The sequence below is a fragment of the Egretta garzetta genome, unplaced genomic scaffold (assembly GCF_000687185.1).
Source record: "Egretta garzetta isolate BGI_Z169 unplaced genomic scaffold, ASM68718v1 scaffold607, whole genome shotgun sequence".
NCBI classification, from domain to species: domain Eukaryota; kingdom Metazoa; phylum Chordata; class Aves; order Pelecaniformes; family Ardeidae; genus Egretta; species Egretta garzetta.
Genome location: NW_009260178.1, coordinates 571582 through 580340, shown reverse-complemented (window position 1 = coordinate 580340; position 8759 = coordinate 571582).

Genomic DNA, 8759 nt, shown 5'->3' with positions numbered 1-8759 from the left:
TTGCAAACATCCCCCATCCATGAGGATCAGAAACGGAAGGACTGGAGGGGCCTGTGGGACAGGGATTATTAAAACCCACTGAGCATAGCTGTGACTACTCAGGCTCCTTTGCCCCTCTTGCTTTCTTCTGTAAATCCCTGATGATCTTTGCACCAACAGTGAAAAGTAAGCAGTTCTTCTAGTGTAGATGACAGTAAATAAGTGAAGTTCCAGAAAGATTGCAGGTTGTAAAATTATTGCAAATTAATTTTCTTGCCCATGGAGCCAATTAACTCATGATATCACCCCTTGGCTCCAGACTGCACCTGCCAGCCCAAAGGGTTTGTTCCCAGAGGAAGAAGTGCTTGAACAGCTCCCTCCACCGCCTCACTCCAGGACCTCTGCCCTTGCTCCTTGCCCTCCTCCCAGCCTCAGCCTGGCAGAGGCTTTCTCCTGGGCTTCCCAAAGTCATCTCCCAGCTTTCCAATGAGACCCTCTCTCTGGCCGGCAACCACACAAATGCCTTTGTTTGCCATGAACCTCCAAGGAACAAACACATAGCTCTTCCCCAGGCTGGGAGGAGAAGTCTCTCACCTCTCTGCTACATGTGTGCTCTGCCAGAGGACTCAGACTGGGCTGTAGGTTCTGGCTTTCTTCCAGCCCAAGCCCATTTGAGGTCCGTAGACTCATATTGCTGACAGCAGCGCATCTGTCTGTCCTTCGCAGCAACCAGAGATGCAGCCGTCTAGTCTGCTCCTAACAATATTTTTATGGAAGGGTCTAGAAGAAATAAAGATGCTCTGATATAAATCGTTGCAAATTATTCTAAAGCCTAAAGTATTTATTAAGGATGCACATTCATTTGGGACACAATGAAAATTCTGGGGTTTAAGAATTAGTTGAGAACCTCCTACCTGAATATGTCAAGACATGCAAATGAAGCATCAAAAATCATTAGATACTTAAGCAAAATGATCAATATATTTTTGCTGACATTTGATTTCATACTGAAAATGGGTTTTCTATATTCATTAAGGGATAAGGTTTTTGACCTCAGTCAAAAGGGATAGGTGCTGGAAAAAATAATTGTTTCTTTAAACCCCCAGAATTCAGAAATGTTATTTCCAGCATTTACAAAGGCATGGACTGCAATACAGTTTCTAGTGAACTAATCTAGAACAAAAATTATTGCTCACTTTCCCACAGGAAGAAACCATCCAGTTTCACCCATGCTCCCTTTCCTGTAAGATTAACCGATACTTCTGAACCAACAGATGACCTGCAGTAACCATCCACAAGGGGCTAAAGTCATAAATAGATACAGTCTCAAAAATATTTATCTAAAAGCAAAACAACTCTCAAATCAGCCGGGCAACATGATAGGTTTGCTTGGCACATATAAAGATATAGGGATTGAATCTTCTCACAACTTAGAGCCCATGCAGTTTTCTCAGATAATCCATGCAAAGAAAGTAATAAAGAATCTAACAATTAAGAAAAAAAATCAGATATAGTTATAAATATCTGTGCTGGTAATGAATACAAGCTGGCTATAATTCATTGATGGCAAAAATAAAAATGCAGACCAGTTTTATCATGACTTGCAAACAGGAGTGCAGAGTCGTAATTAAGCTCAGATCTCAACATCAGTGGAAAACTCAATTGTATCAGCATCAACAAAGTCTATATAATATAAATATCTATTAATAATGAGAAGCAACTACACCAAAGGCATGGATAAATATAGAAAAAGCCTATAAATAAAAAAAGACTGCATATAACTGCCTGAATAGACTGTGCTGGAAGTTAAATCTTATTAATGCTTTAATGAAATGAAAGTTATCTTCTATCAGCACATTGTCTAAAGAGTTAGGAAGCAGCTGGAAACACCGATTGAGGGTCCCAGCTGTTCTCCAAAGACACTATTCCCAGAAGCTGCGATCCTAGAACATCAGCTTTTTCAATTCTTTTGCAGAGTTCTCCAACTGTTGTGGTGGCAAAGCAGAGTTCAAAGGTTTGAACTGCCCCATTAATTTACTCCGGGCTTTATCCTGCTGCCAATAACTCACATGTCAGGGCTGCTGGTTCTTTTCTCCTTTAATCAAAGAGAGGAAGGACTGCAGAGCTGCACAGCCAGTTGCTATGAGTGCTGCCTTGCTTTGGTTTACAGAAAGGGCCAAAGAGTAGGGGGAGGTTTTGGGACTTACTAGAAATATTTTCCCCTCTAGTTAAGGATCCATGCACATATTCCAGCTCAGCTGGAGAGGAACTAAGCAAGAAAACTGGCTGGGCTCAGAGTGGCACAACAGTATTTACAGTATGATTCTCAGATGAAACACTTGCTAATGGGGCACAGAAAAGCAATTTTATTTCAGCAATACTTGTGGAAGGAGCTAAAAAGGTAGGCAAAGCACAGAAGAAGACGACTACTGTATCCCTGACTTTCTTCCATTCTTCTTTCACATTCAAACTTAAGAGGCTGCTTGAATTTAAACGATGTATCTTGGAGCTTTATAGCACTTACCATAAACAATTCGGTGGCACAGGTGAGGTCTGTGTTAAATACAGTGAGATTTCATCATTCACACAGTGAACAATGAAGCTTTACAAACCACAGAAGTCTGATGTCTTTTCAGAAATTAATTGAAATATTTTCAAAATTTCATGAGACTTAGTACAAAGTTCAATGATTATGTAGCTGTTATACTATTTATTTATAAGGCACTCTTCAAGCACACCCATGGACTGGCTGATCAGCGTGTCAAACATAGTGGGATATGGTAATGTAAACATAACAAAGAAAATTAGGTCCCAACTTTAAAATGATAGAGGTTACATTCCACAACCTGGAAGCCAGATGTGGAATAAATTTAGTGATTAGAAGTCTTTTAAAAAGTAATAATGCTCATCTATGGAAAGAATTGAACTTCTATTCATAGCATAAAATGTGGCTATATTTCTGATATCAGCACACTGAATTAAATTATACCTGAAAAATTAGGAAAGTATAAAAAAAACCCTGCCTGTCTTGTCTGAGGAGAAACAGATCTGATTTCAATGAACTAAATGGAGTCAAGGGGTTAAGTCAGAGGTTCAAAATACTGGCAGGGATAAAAATTTCCTGTTGCCATGGAAATTGAAACAAAACCAAAGCCCATTCCCAATCACAATGGAAGGGTGGGATTTTGAAATTTCCGCTGGAAGAAAGCTTCCAGAGGAAAAAAATACTAATTCAGAGCCATAAAAATATGCTGTTTCTGACATATGAAATGCTTTGTGTAGGTAAGGATAGGGATTTCATTTCAGTAGTTCAGCTCACCTCTATTTATATAATTAAAATATTAATAGGTATGTGATAACAAATGTACTTAACGCACAAGAAAAACCTTTAACACCACAAAAGATATCAGCTTCGCCCCTTAAGCTCAAGACAGAGTCACAACAGCAATTCGGATGTACAAGGCTGGGTCCCATCATCTATTTGTTTTCTTTACACCACACCCCAAGTTCTCGGGCCAGGGACATCTCTGTGACACAGATAGGTAGCCCAGTAAAGTCTGTATTGAACCCATTGAGTCAGACCCTCAGTGGATTAAGTTTTCCTATCTCTAAGTTGACAAGTTATATGAAATTTTGGACTTTTGCCACAACTATGGCATCACTGAAAAAAGAGTTGGGTCTCCATCAAGGGGCCAGTGATCCAGGGTCTTTTCAACTTTTCAGACTCACAGCTCCCTTCTACCCACTCAGCAGAGAATTATTGTTTTTTTAAACCTGGGTCACTGGAGTAATCTGCTCTATCTTTACACAGATTTATATCAGCATGACTGAGATAATGAGCGGTTGGAGCTGGGGTTGGGCTGCAGGGGAGCAGGAGGAATTCTTGAGCCACGTTTACCATCAACCCTTCATCTTCCCCTGGCTTGAGCTCCTCTGCTCCCTCAGCAGTACAGAAAAAACCCTGTATTTTGCCTTCTTGCAAAAGCCTTTCACATATATTAAGATTTCTCTAACTGCCCAAGCCTTCTCTTCTCTAGACTAAACAGCATAAATATTAAATAATAATATTATAGCAATCTCTCTCTCTTGAGCCTACCTATCCATTTGAGTACACTACTTCTGCCTACCAGCCACTAAGCAGTTACTGGTTGATGCTAGCTTATTTACTGGAAAGAGCTCTATCTGAAACATACTCACCTATTATTGCAGACGAGTATAAATATCCATTTGTAACTACTACTTAAAAGAAATAACAATTTTCTCTCTGATCAGACTTACAGTTAAGATTCCCGGCAAAGGAACCACATGAACAGATGGGGTCCAACAGGCTTTTCATGTGATTTTTTTTTTTTTGTGATTCATAACGAAGCTCTCACTCATAAACTTGTTAAAATGGGCTCATTTCCTTTCTCAGGATGTGATTTTCTTGTAACTGCTTTTTATTTTCTGTCTTGAGCAAACTCAACGATTCATGCCTCCTTACCAATCACCACCTGAGCGTCACGCACATCGAGGGAAGGCAATGGATCAGCAACAGCAACCACTGAGGTGACACGGATTATTACTTTTTTTCTCCATCTGAATTCCCCAAGGAAAATAAGCATTTCCCAAAGAATACAGCTAAAATTGGATGAAAACAAATTTTTGTGAATAGCAAATTCATTGAAAAAGTCTGTGACAGGGAGACCGACTTTATTTCTGAATCCAGCCCACAGTTGGTGGGAATTTTCCACAAAACAAACAAACCGAACAAAAACAAAACAAAAAAGGCAGGAGGGATTTTGGAACAGTGAGTATTTCATTGTGAAATTTTCTGAGAGCATCTTGTTTCCAAAGATGCTGAAATGTTGCATTTCAACATATTCTAAAAAAATACTTTTTTGTTGTGAAACTTTTTTTTTAACTTCAAACCAGCCTAAATTTAATTAGATGCAAAAGGATTAACCCCTTAAAATCAAATTAAACATTGAGTTAAAGAAAAAAAGCCCAAGGGGTCTTAAATTATGGGGTTTTTAAACAATCTGGATCACTAACCAAATAGAAAAAAACTATTGTTTGCTGTAATTATACTAATTTTATATAACTATGACAGGACAGCACAGGGGATTATTTTTTTTCCCCTCATATTAATATGTCTTTTTTTTCCTTAGACATTTCATAAACCAGCTCATTTTAAACAGCCTGAGCGAAACTAAAATCAGCTCTTCCAACAAGACCTCGATTTTTTCCATTTCTCCACAGTTAAGTCACCGCTTTCCCCAGTAACATGAGGTCTTCTTCAAGATCACCACCCCATTTTTGACCACTGCATTCCTCCTAGGGAAGGAGTCTATAGATTGAGAGACAGCTGCCGTCCTACATAGTTTAAATGTCAGAAAAGAGAGGCAAAAGATGTGATGGAAACCAGAAGTGCTGGATGACAGAATGGCTGGCACAGGATCACATGAAACAGCAATTAGAGCCGCAAGGGAAGATCCCAATCCTTTGTAGCCCAAAGCCGCTGCTCTCCACCATGAGAGGGATGTGCCTGAGCCAGCCCAGATCCATCCCAGACGCTCCGCGCCTGCCTGCATTGCAATGCCAACAGTTTTCTCTTCCTGGTGGAAGCAGGATTGGCTCCCAATCCCTTCAGTACTGTTTTTCCTAAATGACCACAACAGAACACTTAGCTGTCCACTTTCCCAGCACTTGAGCTGCCTTCGCCCTGCCAAAGATAACTTTTAATTAAGGTGTTGAAAACTGACAGGATTGATCACAGAAATGGTTTCCTCCATGCTGAGCTGTCTCAGATTCCAAAGATCTTTTTCAGCTATGTTTCTTGACCACTTAATTAACAAGAGGTTCATCATCTGACTTGCCAAGAGAAAGGTATCTCAATCCCCATGAAAGGAGTCAGAGATCCAAAGGAGTCAGCAATTTTTCTTTCCTGTCCTTATTTTTTTTTATGCTCAAGTGTATATATAGTTTCTTTTTGATGATTTAGTCTAACAAAGATCACACTGATAACTGTGGAATTATTTGGCCTTCAGAGTTATTATTCAAATATTTTTGCCTGCCTTTTTTCACCACACAAAAAACCATGCATTTTTCTTCTCTTTTTCTCCTCCATCCAAAAATAAACAATCAATCGGCCCATGTAAGGTTTATTGCAAGTGGGTTTTTGTATGGTGAACTAGATTTGTGATGACAAACTCACCTGCATTTTAAAGGAACTGGATACTAAAATTACATGTGGGAGAACAGGATCTCAGCAATACAAAGCATTTCTTCCTGACCTCATTCCCTTCACCCTTTCTTTTAATTCGCTGAATATCTGGGAAAATTGCATGGATTATAGAGGCTAACACATGCTGTATGCCTAAAAGAGCAGTAGGCATTGCCAAAACCTTCTTGGATGCTATAAAGTACAGGATCAAAAGGAAAGACCATGAAGTGAGCGAGACTGTCCCCTTCCCAAACCAAAATTATCTCCTAGGTTATATTCCACAGTGGTTCATCCATTTTGAAATGACCACAGGAAGGGAAACTGCACTTTGCCAAAGCTGCACTATGGCACAGTCCTTTTCTTTGGAAGATGTTTCTCTGTAGGAGTTGAGGAAAAGCTTCAAGATGTGAGGGGTAAGATTTCCTGACAAAGCACCTTTGCAGCCTGTCCTCTCCACAGACACGGCTATGGCCATCAGCCCCTTTTTCCTGTGCCATTGCCTCCTTCCAGCTGCTCTCACGGTATCTCTCCTCTGATTTCAGGACTGAAGAAGCATTTTAATGCTTTGGGAAACTGGGAAATCCTGACTGAGAAGGACATTGTAGGTAGGGCACAGAAGGCTGCAGTCCACGTGGTGCAGCTATGCAGCGGAAAACCACTGGTGCAGAGACATCTTCTTTCCATGCATCACCCCGAGCATAGAGTATGCAAGAGCTGTGGGGCATATCCAGCATGTAGATTCCCCACCCCAATCCCCATATTCCTCCAACACTTATTTTCATATGGACTCGCAGTGGCTGAAAAGATTCTCTGAAAATTGAATTTTCACATAAACTTTGTTATGCTACTCCCAACCCTGCCCTGTCACTGCTCATATGACAAGGCAGAAAAGCCAGGGAAAAAAAGTCTTTGAGCCACCTTTTCCCACTCATCTCAGTATTTGCTTTCAAGGAACCCGGGTGTTTTCTAAACCCTTTCCAGATACCCTAAATCTTCTTGGGATTAATGAAAACATTAAATGGGGCACATATAGAGGTTTTCAGCAGGTGACAATACAGTGAAAGCAAGCTAACAGAAACCAACATTTCTGCTGCAAGTGCCCTTGGCAAAGACCCACGCTCCCACTTGCATGCTCGCGCTGCATTGCCTAATGGGATCACTTTGCATGCACTGCACACCCCCGTAATGCAGCAGCTCCTTGGCGAGTGCCAGCGCGGTAGATTAACAGAGGTTACCTTTGGTGCCAGACTTCTAAAAGCCTGCACAATAGCACTTTGACAGCTGTCCAATCAGCCTGTATATGTCTAGATATATAAAATACCCAAAGCACTAGCCTCCCACTTACAGAGACAGTCTAAAAGCCAAGGGTACATTACTGCACCGAAAGCTGCAACTAGAACAGAACCCGATTAATACCTGAATTTCTATTAACCTTTCATTCGCTGAATACTGCCAGAACTTTAGTTTTGTGGCTTGAGATACAGTAAATGTACCATAGCTAGGCATGAATCCGTATGTTGCTTAGGAATGCTTCTGATGAGTTTTAAATTCATTCTCAAGTCCTGTAACAATACATTTAACATCACTCCAGACTGAAATGCTGTGCCCTGTCTTTTCCTTCAGATTCAGTTATCTAAAAAAATTCTCCAGATAAATATTGTCTATTATTTTGATTCTTTAGTCAATACAAAAAAATGCTAATGCAAAAGTGTGTGATGCCAAAGGCAAAAGAATTACAAAATAAATGATAAAAAATTCAAACACATCCTACCCACAAGCCATTTCTCTTTCCACACCTATAACTAAGCTAGTTTAATCTTAAAAATATCCAGCAAGGAAAAATATTGCTATGGCTTTGGTATGTTACGTTTTCGCATTTTCAAAAAAATAAAAAAGTTGGAACAACATGAAAAATTATTTTCCCAAGGGAAGAGGGGTGTTTACAAAAAAAGTCATGTTCAGTTTTAACTGCCTTAACTTCAATGTGCCGTTCATTTCATTCAACACTCTCCATCACCACAGAACAGCAAGATTGTTACTCCATACCCTCCTGAGGGATTTAGAGAAATAAGAAAAAAAATGTGGTTTGCCTTCCACCCAGGAGGCTTATGAAACTGGGATGTCAGACACCAGCATCCTTCTGGTTCATAAGGAATTCTGGTGCACTCATGAGCATTCAACTGGCTTTTTGGCAACATGAGTTATTTATTCACCATGTTTTTTTCCAAAGATCCACAATCCAAATACGCAAATTGCAACCTCATTTTCCCAAAAAAACCAAAGAAATGGATACTTATTTGTGTACTCGGGGCTACACCACCTGGAATAAAATGCCAAACTTATCTATCCCCCCTGTCTCAGGACCTAAGCTGGTCTTCAAGTAGTTGATAAAAAAAACCACATAAAAGTCCTAAGATGCACAATTCAGGAGCAAGGAAAAGCCCTTTCTGTGAAATGCATGGCATTTGATGCTGTCAAAAAATAATATTGGACTAGAGAAACTGTTTGAACTCTTTCATGCTTGTAGTTTCTAGGTTTCTAGGAAATGGGGTAGAAGCTGCAAGGATGATTTATA